General features: G+C 33.5%; 1 non-coding gene across 1 annotated transcript; it reads right to left on the reverse strand.

The window, feature by feature from the left end:
* Nucleotides 1–5,883: 5,883 nt before the first annotated feature.
* Nucleotides 5,884–6,014, reverse strand: LOC113702519 (U6atac minor spliceosomal RNA). The gene has a single exon (XR_003451164.1). It is a non-coding gene; the product is annotated as a U6atac minor spliceosomal RNA (small nuclear RNA).
* Nucleotides 6,015–14,433: the final 8,419 nt, after the last annotated feature.

The raw sequence follows: 14,433 nt of genomic DNA on the forward strand, positions 1-14,433 counted from the left end.
TGCAGAGAGTTTAAGACTTTTTCTTCAATTCTTTCGGACGTCCGAAAATACTTAATGGTTGTCGGACGTCTGATACAGTCTTTTTGAGCGTCCGACAGCTTCAGCATACTTTGTCTTCTTTCAATTGCACTTGATCTTTGGAACTGATTTGCTTCATAACTGAATAGATCTTTGAAGAGATATTAGTAACATCCATTTGTTTTGTAAACATCAAAAGATAGGGATCAAGATCAACATTCTCCCCCTTTTTGATGATGACAAAACAATGGATGGAAGGAAGGAAAAAGATTGAGCATATGAGCATAAACTCCCCCTCACTCATTGCAACCAAACTTATAATTTCAGAATAACTCCCCCTAACACATAGCATCCATTTCTCCCCCTTTTTGTCATCATAAGATGAGAGTAATAACCAGCAACCATAATCCAGCAACAATAACAGAGTATAAAAACAGAAAAATGACAGCAATCACCAACATTTCACAGAGAATTTGATATCAAAAGAAGTATCAACATATGACAGAGAGTTTTAACAAAGCAAATCATCTTTAGATCAGAATTGTTCTTTTCTCTCCCTTTTAGACATCATACAGATTCAGAAAAATTCAAAAAACTCATATCAAAGTATTAGAAATATCAAAAAAATATTATGAACAAGAATCACTGCAATGATTAACAAAGTCTCCTACTTGTTAAAGTTAACATCATGTCTAACTATCTACATGCATTTCATACCTCTTCTCATGTTCTTTCTAACATAACAATCACTTTTCATATGACCTTTTTGACAACAGAAATTACACATCATCAAGGAGTTATTTACATGAACAGGTTTAATAAATCTCACTTGTCTTCTCTTATAAATAGCAAATTCGTTGGAATTAGAATTCAACCTATTCTTTTGAAAACAGACTTGTTTCTTGTGTTTAAGCAACTCATTTAGACCATCCATTCTTCTTTTCAAATCACCTTGTTCCTTTTTGAACAATTCACAAAGTTTTGCTTTTCTATCAAGCTCAAAGTGTAAAGCAGTCTCACTCTTTTTGAAGTAATCATTTTCAGCTTTCAACTTTTTATTTTGTTAAAAAAGATTTGCATTATCTCGAAGCACAAAATTAATTTTCTGTTTTAACTCCTTGTTTCTAGCATAAGATTCTTTCAAACTATCATGCAATTTTATAATGAAAGATTCAAGATCATCATCAGTTTCATCATCACTTTCAAATTGAGAGTTAGAAGATGTTACCTCGTCATTTCCAATAGCCATAAAAGTCAATTGAGCAGATTCTTCTTCCTCTTCAATATCACCATCGGAGTTGCACTCATTCCATGTGAACTGGAAGTTATTGAATCTTGATTTTCTTTCACCTTTTCTCTTCTTCATTGGACACTCACTTGCGTAGTGTCCAGGTTGGCCGCATTCAAAGCACTTATCAGTTTACTTTTTGCTGAACTCTAGCTTCCCTTTGTTTCTTGAGTTGTTGAACTGATTTGGGAATGAATTGCTAGATCCATCTTTTCTAAATTTTCTCTTGTTGAGTATTTGTTTGAAACTTCTTGTGATGAGTGCAATATCATTGTCATCACCTTCTGCATCTTCTTCATCTAGGGAGGCAGAATCATCTTCATCTTGAGATGCCTTTAGAGCAATGCTCCTTCTTACTTTCGCATCCTCATCCTCTTGCATTTTAAGCTTCAGTTCATAAGATGTTAGAGAATTAATAAGAGATTCAATAGGCATGGTATTCAAATCTTTAGCCTCCTCAATAGCAGTCACTTTATTTTCCCAATCATTGGACAAGGCATTCAGGATTTTTCTATTTTTCTCACCAAGAGAATATTCTTTTTCTAGCACCTCTAAATCCTTAATGAGGTCATTGAATCTACAATACATCTTATCAATGTTTTCATGAGGTTGCATCTTGAAAGATTCATACTTTGTAACTAGAATGGACTTCTTTTGTTCTCTAACATTCTCACTGCCTTCATGAATTTCTCTCAGTTTATCCCAAATTTTCTTGGCTGACTTGCAGCCCTTGACTCTAATAGATTCATTTGAGTCTAAAGCACAAAATAACACATTCATGGCTTTTGCATTTAAAGTGAGATGAGCTCTATCCGCAGCAGTCAGTTCACTTCTTGTTTTCGGTCTAGATCTATGAGTATTTTCATCTATAAGAGAGGCATCATATGGACCTTCACTAATAATAAACCACAATTCAATATCAATAGATTGTAAAAAGATAATCATTCTTTCTTTCCAACTCACATAATTTGACCCATTAAACATAGGTGGTCTAATCACAGAATGTCCTTCAAAAAATATAGCATTATTGGTTGTCATTTTTACTCCCAAGCCGATTGAGCTTAATTTCTAGGAGACCAAGCTCTGATACCAATTGATGAATTACAATCACTCTTGTGTACAAAGGAAGGTTCACCTTCTCCTTGCCCCGAACTCCCTCGGTCAAGTCAGGACGTTTTACTATCCCTCAGGACAACCCTCACAGAGCTACACTCATGAAGTATTCACTCACAAATGAAAAGCTTACAATGAACCTCACACCACTAAGACTACAAATCTTCTTTGAAGAGTATTTTCTCACTAAAATCTCTCTAGATCTTTTGTATCTTCAGTGTGCCAAAGTTATTTTAAGTATCTGACCAACCACTATTTATATAGGACCAAGAAAGTGCCTCATTAATGCTTCCAACGGATAGAAAGTAGCTGAACAGTCAACTATCCGTTGGCAGTGTCGGACTTCCGATAGCCCTGTTTTATGCGTCCGACAGCATGCAGAGAGTTTAAGACTTTTTCTTCAATTCTTTCGGACGTCCGATAGGCTGGTTTTCTGCGTCCGAAGGTATGATATAAAACTGAAAATTTTCTTCAATCCCTTAGGACGTCCGGTAGGTTGGTTTTCTGCGTCCGAAAATACTCAATGGTTGTCGGACGTCTGATGCAGTCTTTTTGAGCTTCCGACAGCTTCAGCATACTTTGTCTTCTTTCAATTGCACTTGATCTTTGGAACTATTTGCTTCATAACTAAATAGATCTTTGAAGAGATATTGGTAACATCCATTTGTTTTGTAAACATCAAAAGATAGGGATCAAGATCAACAAATTTGGACAAGGATTTAATCACTTATTTCCTTAACTACTTTTAATGCCTCAAATAGCACACATAGCTGGTCAAATTTATTCATAATAATGACTAACTAACCAACTAAACAAAAAAAAATCAAACAAAACAAAAAAACCCTAAGATCAGTCTGACGGGAATCCGCGAGGTAGGTGGCCGGATTGGCGCGTGCGTTAGCAGTCGGATATGAGGCATAGACAAACCAAGAAGAAAACTTTGTTCCACAGTGATCCGAGATGGATTCGCACGGGGATTGCTGCGCGGATTTGCTTCTAGGCTCCAAACGACGTTCACAAACTTGGTTTCTTCTAACTCCATCCCCTTCATGACTTCATATATTCCAATAGAGTCTTGAACATCATGGATTGGGTTGAAAGGCTCTCAAACATCTTGGCATGAGCTAGTAATAGTCCTGCTGCTCGTATCAAGATAAGAAAGGGTTTGATTATGGAAAGATGTGGAGCATATCTCTTATTCAATCACTTGACCATGGTTAGTAAGAAGAGATTTAATGTCATCGGCTCTTCATGGGAATATGTTGGTTCAACCACCAAAGATTACAGAGCTATGGCAAATTTTAATCAATTTATTTCTGCCCATGGTTAAGGAAGTTGTGGCTTATCAAGCAAGCTTAAGGGTTGGAAAAAAGGTTTTTGACCCACTAGTTTTATTAAATTAAGTTCACAATATTAGGATTAATATTGTATCATCATGTATGACAACTAATTTGATTTTGAATCTGAAATCTAAATTATGGATATATGTCATCCATCTAATTATGATAGTGCATACACTATTAGTTCATTTAAGTTCAACTCTATTCATAAATTATGCTTGAGTTTTGACTCTTGATAGAGTTTGGATCCCCCTATGAGTTTTGACTCCTATAAGAAATTCGGTATTAAACTTATTAAACTTTATTCTTCTGGAATAGGTTCTTGAATGAGAGGTTCCTCGATATTGTCTTAATCTATTGTGTCAAGAACAAGATTAGGAATCGGATTCTCAACAAAATCAATGATAATTGCAGGAATATTAACATATTTCTATTCAAAAACAAGGTTTCTAACCATATCTCCTCCCCTCCCCAAACTTGACATCCTCAAATAATTGAGCATTTCTCATCTCGAAAATCGATTTAATTATGGGATTATAAAACTTGTAACCCCTGGATCTTTTAAAGTATCGAATAAAATAAAAACTAACCATTTTTTAATGCAGTTTCCTTTCATTTGGCCCATGGGGTTTTACCTCAGTTGGACATCCCAAAATATGTAAATGGTTCAAAGTTCAAACTAGGTTTCTTTCCAGTCTAAAACTCACAAGGGATTTTAGTAGTTGCCTTACCCTGTTAAAGATATATGGTGCAGTCATAAGTACTTCTCCCCAAAGTGACTATGATAAGGTAGAATGACAAATCATACTCCTTACCATATCCTTAGACATCCTATTTCGTCTTTCAGCAACACTATTCATAGTGGGTGAATTCGGCATGGTGTACTATAGGATGATACCTCATTCTTCTAGATATTTAGTAAATGGCCATGGACATTGTTCACTAGAGTCATCATATCTACAATAGTAATCATCAGTACTGTTAAATCTGATGCTTTTGATTCTTTTGTTGAGTTGGTTTTCAATTTCAGTCTTAAATATTTTGAACGCATCCAATGACTATGACTTTTAAAAAATGATGTAGCCATATCTTGAAAAATTGCCTATGAATGTTATAAAATATTACTGACCATTCCAAACAAATGTAGAGAATGACCCACAAATATCTATATGTACAAGTTCTAAGACGTCCAAGATCCTATTGGTTTCAAATCTCCTTTTATTGATTTGTTTCCCTATTATACAGTTGATACAATCATCAAAATTTATAAAATTCAAAAGTTTTCAAGAATTTCATTTGATACAAATCTTTCTATTCTCCGTCTAGAGATATAACCTAGTCTCTTGTGTCATAATGCAGTTGAATTCTCATTGGTTTAATTTCTCTTCACTCATGTAGTACTCAAATGTAAAGATTCATTAAATGACACATTTATATCAATTAAGTATAGATTATCGTAATATACCAATTTTGAATCATGAAACAATTTAAACTTTCTATTTCCAAATGAACAAGAATAATCTTATTTGTTCAAAGCAGAAATAGAAATTAAATTCCATCGAAAAGACGGTACAATAAATGTTTCATTAAGATCCAAATAAAACTCAGTCTTTAACACTAATCTAAAAATACCTATTACCTCTAAAAATACCTATTACCTCAACCTGGACTATCTTGTCATCGCCTATGTAGATATAGTTTTCATTATCATTAGACTTTCAACAATTCAGACCACTCTGTATAGACACATTGATATGAGTTGTTGCACCAGAATCTATCTATCATGTGTGTCCAGATATGAAAGTTAAATTAACTTCAGAACAAACTAGATTAAGAAGCATACCTTTCTTAGCACACCACATGTGGTATTTGGTGTAATGCTTCTTCTTATTTTTTTTAGCTTCATAGAAGAAATAACCAATTCTTTCCCAGTTCAACCAGTTTCTTTTGTTGTTTTTTTGAGGTGTCATACTTATAAGTTCCTTATTCTTCTTCCTTTTATGTCCCTTGCTTTTATTATTAGTGGTTGAGATAAGTTGAGCACTCTCCATTTGATTTTCCTTAACCTTTTCTCATCGTCTACATAGTGTGATATGAGTTGATTCAGAGACCCAAGTCTCTTTTTGACAATTGTGGATTATAGATCCACCGAAGTGGGAAGCCTTAACCGGGTATATTGGTAACAGGTAATGCCCAAAGGCCGTTCCCGTCGCTGTCAGGGGAGATGCCAACCACCTCTCCTTTTTTATGAACACTTGACAATTGTAGCTCACCTTAAATTAGCTAAATTGTGTAGGAAGAGATATCAAGACCAGATGCACTAGTAATTCTTAGAAGAGTATTAGGTTAAGTGCATTCAACCTAGAAGCAAAATGAGACATCTCCATGATTTATTTTCTGATATTATTTTTACCCCTATATATCATTGAAGTTGAGTCTCCCAAGAGCATACCTATTTCAACCTTTTCACTCTTGACAAATCTCTTTTCAATATCCTTAAGGAATGCCTTAGCTGAAACTATCGTTTCAGATATTATGCCTTTGAATGCTTACCCAATGGTCTTTTTCATTATCGTCAGACACAGACAATTTGATCTATCCCATCTTTCCTTATCTTTCTTTTCATCAAAGGTATTCTGATATTTAAAAAGTGGTGGAAAATCATCCCTTAACACAAGATCGAGATTCATGAGTCCAAGAACTATCAAGAGGTTTTCTTTACAGGACTTGAAGTTTGTGCCATTCAGTGTAGAAATATTGTTGATGTTAGTATTATATTTGCAAGATCATTCACAACTAGACGGAAAACATCAAATAATTAAAACAGGCTCATATAAACCAAAATAATAATAATTCAAATAAAGGTAACCACACCTCAAGATACCGATATTCCAATATTTCATCTTTTGGATAGAAATATTAGTTTCTAAGCGATATCTTGGCGTAGTAATAATCACTGATAATAACATGTCAAAAAATAAATCTTTTTTTGGGGCAATTTATAATTCACATATAAAATCCAAGTAATCATCGCGTGTTTATTACCACAAATGTATATGTAATTTTGTTAAATATTGATCTCCCTTAGGTCAATCTATATTCACAAAGCTACAAGTACACAACTAGTTATATTTTAAAACAAATTAATTTCTGCAATAAAGGTCACTTTGGTAGCATATTATTTCAATTAATTCATTCCAATATATATATATATATATACACATAATCATATCAATATTCAAATTTAAAATTATATAAAATTTTAGATCAAAATCAACTATGGTTGATGTGGTCAAAACAATCAAATCTGGTCAACTAGTCAATTCTGGACACACCAGTTAAATGGATCAAAATTTATTGGATCATAGATCCATATCCATAACTTGACCCATACTTTATCAATTAAGTCCAAAATCTTTTTTAAATCCATAAATGCCTTATAAGACTACATATTCATTGGGCCAATATTTTGGATTTTGTGAGGCTCAAATGTTTTATTTAACTTTATTAGGATTCACCCAAAGAAGAGAAACTCTAATTTCCTTGAACCAAATTAAGCCATAAACTATTCAATTTGAAAACCAATATCTTTGTATAAGGTTCTCAAGTTTGGTTACACATAGGGAATCGGCTGATGAGAGCATCACAATAAACAATGAATCCTACACTGATTGTCCATCATGCCCATTGATTATGGCGGAACCCACTAGATTCATATGTAACCAAAATAATGAACCAGATAGAGTTACTCAGTCAAAGACACAAGCACATAAATTGCATTAGAACCACAATTTATGATTGTCATTAGTCTATTTTCACAAGCGCTACATGAATTTCACATGTTCATGTGACAATCACATAACTGAGAAAACAATGATTCTTCTACCAATGGCCATGCAAACAAAATCAAAAGTAATTGTAGTTCTTTATCAAAAAACTTGAAAATTACAAATTATTAAATTCAAATTATTTCTCAAAAATCAACCATATCGGCTTTGATACTACTTGCTAGTGGTTGATTAAAATAACTTTTGGTAAAAACTATCACCTATTGAATCCAGAAAACTTTATGGTGATTACTGAGAAATAAATCAATAACAAAATTTTGAAAGCGTATATGGATTCATACTGACTAACTGGTACTTGAATCTTTGGAGTTTTGGGATAGTTTTTCAAATCAACACGTATTCGTTAATAGCTTGAAAGAGTGTGATGACCCCACCTCACCCTAAAATGCATCATAAGGTTTAGCAGACTGCCTGCCTAACTCTTACCAGAACTCACTACAATGAACTCCCAAATTGGGTTTGTTTACTCCATCAATTAATTATGACGTTCACACTTATATACAACCCAACAAGATTAGAGTATGAGTTTATCTACTAATTCTCAAAATACAAGATTGCCTGCAAAAGATACAAATAGAAAATCTCTATTCCTTCCACTCTCATACCCTATAAGGAAAATAAACTAAAGGATTGAACTTACACCCAGTGAGGTCCTAAAAAAAATCAATAAGTAACATAAATTTGCAAATTTCAGCAACATAACATATTTAATAAACATTTCAAGTCACAATATAATAACTCAATCAATATAAAAGGATACAAGCTCCGTCTAGGAGTCACTTCAATATCACTGTACAATCCACCAATCAATAAGTAACATAAATCTGCAAATTTCAGCAACATAACATATTTAATAAACATTTCAAGTCATAATATAATAACTCAATCAATATACAAGGATACAAGCTCCCTCTAGGAGTCACTTCAATATCACTATACACTCCACCAATCACTCCCTTATATCCTTCAAAATAATAAACAATCTCCTTCAATGAATATTCACTTCAATTGTCATCGTGATTTTTATTTAAAAATAAGTGAAAAAGGGCCTAGAATGAGACTTTAAAGAATGTGACAGTTTGGACCCAAAATTTAGTCTAAAAGGGTTTTTAAGAAAAAATAGGAGTCGCCACTTGGTATTGAGTTTGGGTGTACCAAATCACTCAAAAATGTTTTTAACAAAAATAAAATAAAATAAAATAAAGCCCTTTTCAACAACTTTAGGTCTTTGAAAATAAGAGAAAATGAGTTTGGGAGTTACGATTGAAAAAAGGGAAGGCAAAGGTTCGATCGACTCGAACCTAAGACATCCTTTCAACCTAGTCTAAACTATGTGCGAGGTTTAGTAAAAAATTTTCTAATCTAACCCTTAAATTTATCATATTTGGATGTTTCCTACATGGCTGCAAATGTAAAGTTATAGAAAATATCGAAAGGGACAAAATATCCATTCAAGGGTTTAATTGATATCAATCGCATTAATTGTGAAGGCCAAAATAATCCCTTGAAAGGGTCACGAATATGCAAAATGAAATTCAAAAGAAAAGAAAATTAGATTATATATATAAATATTAGTGATCAAGGAAAAAGGGATGCAATATAATGGGTATGGGAGGCAAAAACTCGTGACATAATTTTCTTATACAGGGATTAATGGGGTATCTAAATTAAAAAGTTATAATCACCCATTTCTCATGTTCAAAGAGTAATTCTCCAAATTTATACAAGCAAATGAACAAACTTATTTTGCAATTTCTTAAATGAGATGCAGTTCTAATGGTATGATTAATACATATAGAGGGTTGAGGGTAAAGGATAATATAATAGGGAATATCATGCAAATGAAAAAAAATTCTAAAAAAAATGTACATGAAAATGTAATAAATGTCACGCAAGAGATGAATGTAACGCATGAACGATCTAAGGGTCTAACATTGGACTAACCCATTTCTAAAAGTACTTACTAGCGTTGGACTAGCAAATAGGTGGAGTGAGAAGCCACAACTAGCATTGGACTAGTGTGGTGACGTCATGCATTAATAATAACGAATATCGCATAAATTAAAACAAATAAACACATAAGAGCACATAGCACGTAACACATAAACATAATATCTAGATGCAAAAATTCTAAGAAAAGCGGATAAAACACATAACACATAAGCCATGCAAACACACAAAACCTACCTATTACAGCGGGGAGTCTAACAACAATCAAAAATGGGGAAATATAATAAAATAAACCTATCTATCCTATCTATTACAATAGGAGACCTAATTACAATCTAAAATGGAAAAATATAATAAAATAAACTCATCTATCTTATCTATTACATTTGTCTATCTAATTATAATTTTTCAAAAATATTACCTATCTATTACATCTCGAAATATTTAAATACTTCCCAAATAATTATAAAACTTAACTAAACGAATATAAGAAAATTTGAATGACCATTTGAATCAAATAAATAACAAAGCATATAAAAATATATAAACACATAAGAACATGTAGAAACACATAAGAGCACGTAATTGACATTTAAATAATAATAGGGGTACCTCCGTTTTGAAGTGGTGATTAAATGGAGTCAAATTGCCCTATTTATACTCAAAATGAACAAAAGAATCATGGCACCAATTTAATTGAAATAATAATAATAATAAAAGTACTAAATTCACATTAATACATCAAACATAAAGAAACTTAAGGACATCTAAAAATTACAAGTTGAATACATTCAAAAGTAACATAATTAGCTATTGATGAAAAAACACAATTATAATAGAGAGAGAGTCAAAAAGTCACAAGGGACTAAATTGCAAATATTAGAAAATTTTTGGGGCAAAATTTTTTTAAAAAGTTTAGAGGTCAAAATTAAACAAAAGATAAAATTTAGGGATCCAATTGCAATTAAATTAAGGGCCTAATTGAAATAAATCAAAAATTTATGGGCCACAATAAAATTACTTCAAAGATCAGGGGTTAAAGTAAAAATTTCAGTTTCTAATTTGGGCAAGAAGAAAGGCTCTGGACCATTTATTTTTAGTTGCTTGGGCTAGACGTTTTCGACCCAAAAGAAAAATGCAAGCTATCTTCATTAAAAGAGAAACAAGCCTAACCGAAAAAATTATCCCAAAGTCCAGATGAAAACCCAGAAAAAGAAACCTCTAGCCCAACCAAAAATAAAGAAACTAGCCTACCAGAAAGAAAACATTAGCCCACTCCCTTTTTTTTCTTTTATTTTCTTTCTTTTTCTTTCTTCCTCCTCCCCTTTTCTTCTTCTTTTCTGGCAGGCTAAAGCTTAATTTTCTGGTCACAAAATTTCACCAAAATACACCTCCTACTTAATTTTTCACGTAGAATCCGTTTTTGGGCTTAATTTTTACAAAAAATGGATCAAAAGTATTGAAATTGCCAAAAAGCCCAGTTTTTATTTTTAAATCACTATAACCTTCACCAAAAATCATAAAATTTATACCAATACACTCTTTGTGACTTCTACAATACAACTATAATCATAGTTTAGAAAAAAAAAACAATAAAACAATGCATTAAAGCAAAACAGCCCAAAAAATGAAGAAAAATATTTCAATGCCTTTTGAGGCTCAAAAACTCCAGAATTTGAATAACCGAATATCTTTCAGGCCCCTCACTAGTTATAACCAACTATCCTACTGAAAATATGCACAAAAATTCATTAATTCGATTTATTTTTCATTTTGGCATTTTTACAAACATTTAACATGCATTCACAGGACCATTTCTCTTTTCTTAATTTTTATTCATGGCTTACTCCAAAAAACTACAACAACACCAGCAACCAATTTATTTCATAAAATCCACAAAATTATTGATCATTAAAGCTAAAGAAAAGAAGAAAAAAGAAAAAAAAAGAAAAGAGAAAAAAATTGAACCAGTTTGCATTAAAATAAGAATCAAAGGTGAAAGGTGTGTTGGAAAATTCTTGGGAGAGAGGAGGGCCGAGAATTGGAGTTGGGGAGTTTTTCTCCTTGTCTTTGTTTGTGTCTTCTCTTCTTGAGGGAAAAAGAAAGGAGCTAAGATTGAGTCATGAGTTGGAGTATTAGGTTGGTCAAAATGATGGGTTCCTCACCAAACGAAAGATTGCAGAGGAGCTTGGATATGAAGAACATTCTATTAGGTATTACTACTTACTACCTGGTCAAAGAATGCAAGATGGCTTGCTTTACATATTCTCTGAAGAGGATGCAATGGAGTTGGCAAGGATTGGGGAGTGGAAAAAGATGGTTGATGTTTTTTTTTTGTGCATAGGCAAACAGCGTTTCTTGATGGTAATGCCCAAGAAGAAGCTCATGTTGACCATGATAAAGACAGCTATGATGGTGAAGATAAAAATCCCAAGTGTGAAGCTGATGGGGCGATTAGCAGAGATGAAACTACTACTGCTAATAATGAAGGTGAAACTAATGGTACACCTATTAATTGTGCTAGAGGCAAACACGCTAGTGTAGCAAGGAAGACGAGAAGGAATAGTAAAAAAATTTGTCATAGCAAAAAAATCAGTAAAAGAAAGTCAGACCATTTAGTGGAAGATGATGAATCAAGTGGAGAGGAGAAGTTCCACGATAGTGATTATGATTTTAGTGATGAAGATGAATTTTACAGGACTTTTAGTAAAAGGGAAAATGATTGGGTTAAAATTGCTGATCAATTTAGGGTGAATAAAAGCAACCTTGAAGCTGGACACGAAAAATATAATGGTATAGAAGAAACTTCTTTTGATAGTGTTGAGGAGACAGATTCTTCAACAGACAAGGAATTCGATAGCAACTCAAGTTCAAGTGATAACGAAGGGGGAATTTGTTCTAAATCAAGAAAATATGAGAGGTTTAATCCTAAAACTGACATGGATGACCCAAAGTTCAAATTGAAACTTGTTTTTACTGATAAACAGCTGTTCAAAAAAGCATGCAGAGCACATGGAGTCAAGTGGGGTAGAAAAATCAGATTCAAAAAAGATGATTTGATACGGGTGAGAGCATATTGCAAGGGAAAAGGGTGCAATTGGTTTGCATATGCATCTAAATTAGATAAAACTGGGGACTTTATAATAAAGACAATGATGACAACTCACACTTGTGGAAGAACATCAGATCATGGGATGGCAAATATTAAGTTTTTATGTGACAAGTACTTGGAGGACTTCAGGTTGAACCCCAATTACAAACCAGGTGACTTTGTAAATAAAGTTCATACTGATGTCAATGCAACTATCACTAGGAATGTAGCATATAGAACCAAAGCAAAAGCAAAGGAATTGATAGAGGGAAAGTACACAAAGCAATACAACAAGCTATGGGACTACTGTCTTGCAATTGAGGAAAAAATCCTAGCTCTAATGCTTTTATGACTACTACAGAAAATGATGAGGGTGATGATCAATTTAAAAGATTATATTTGTGTATTGATGCTTGTAGGAGAGGGTTTTTGGATGGTTGCAGACCTGTTGTAGGACTTGACGGCTGCCATCTTAGAGGGCCACACAAAGGAGTTCTCCTTACTGCTTTAGGGATAGATCCAAACAACCAATTATTCCCCGTGATGTATGTAGTTGTTGAAATAGAAAACAAGCACACATGGAGATGGTTTCTCACAGAATTGAAGCATGATCTTCATATCACAAATGAAAGAAAGTGGACTTTCATGATTGATAAGCAAAAGGTCAGTTATAGTTTCTCTTATGAATTGGATAATTATATTTTCTTGCCTAATTAATTAATGAAAATAACCCATTTTTAGGGACTCATTCAAGCAATACATGAGCTACTTCCGGGTGTGGAACACCGCATGTGTGTGAGACACATGTATAATAACTTCAAGAAAGAGCATCCTGGCCTTGCATTAAAAGATAGAATATGGTCTGCTGCAAGAGCTTCCTATGAAAGCAGATTTGCTAGTGAAATGGAATCATTGAAGGAGTTCGATGTAGAAGCATTCAATTGGCTAGTGAAACATACAACACCAAAGGAGTGGACCAGATCACACTTTAGGATACTTTCCAAGTGTGACATCCTTCTGAATAACTTATGTGAGAGTTTCAACTCTATAATTTTGGATGCTAGGGAACAACCAATAATTGGTATGCTAGAGACCATCAGATTCTAATTGATGGTTAGGATGGAGAAAAAAAGAGAGTGGATGAAGAAGCAAAAAGGTCAGCTATGTCCCAAGATACAAAAAAGTTTGAAAAAAATTAAAGATAATGCTCGGACATGTATTGCTACTACAGCTGGAGTGTGGAAATATGAAGTTAGATGCATGTATAGGGATAGATATACTGTGGATTTGGCAAGTAGAACTTGTAGTTGTAGAAAATGGGACCTCAGTGGAATACCTTGTTCACATGCATATAGTGCCATCACTTTGACAGATGAAGAACCTAAAACTTTTGTTCATGACTGTTATTCAAAGGAAGCCTATATGAGGGCCTACTCTCCAGTTATAGGCCCTATGGATGGAGAAGAATTATGGCCAAAGGCAAACAAGGGTCCTTTGCTTCCTCCGGAAAAAATCAAGTTGCCTGGAAGACTAAGTAAGAAGGAGGGAGCCAGATGAAGTACCAGCTCCTAAGAAGAATTCAAAGCAGGTGCAGAAGTTGAGTAGAATAGGCCTGATGTCTTACAAGTGCAGGAAATGCAAGATGACTGGTCACAATAGTCACAAATGCATTGATGGTTGAAATAAATGAAAGGAGTCAAGTTCATACTAGAGAAACTGCTTTTGTTTCAAATAAGAAAAATAAAAATGCCACTGGTGTGCCTGCTAGCAGCACATCTTCTCATG

This window comes from Coffea arabica, chromosome 7e (assembly GCF_036785885.1).
Source record: "Coffea arabica cultivar ET-39 chromosome 7e, Coffea Arabica ET-39 HiFi, whole genome shotgun sequence".
In the NCBI taxonomy this organism is placed as follows: domain Eukaryota; kingdom Viridiplantae; phylum Streptophyta; class Magnoliopsida; order Gentianales; family Rubiaceae; genus Coffea; species Coffea arabica.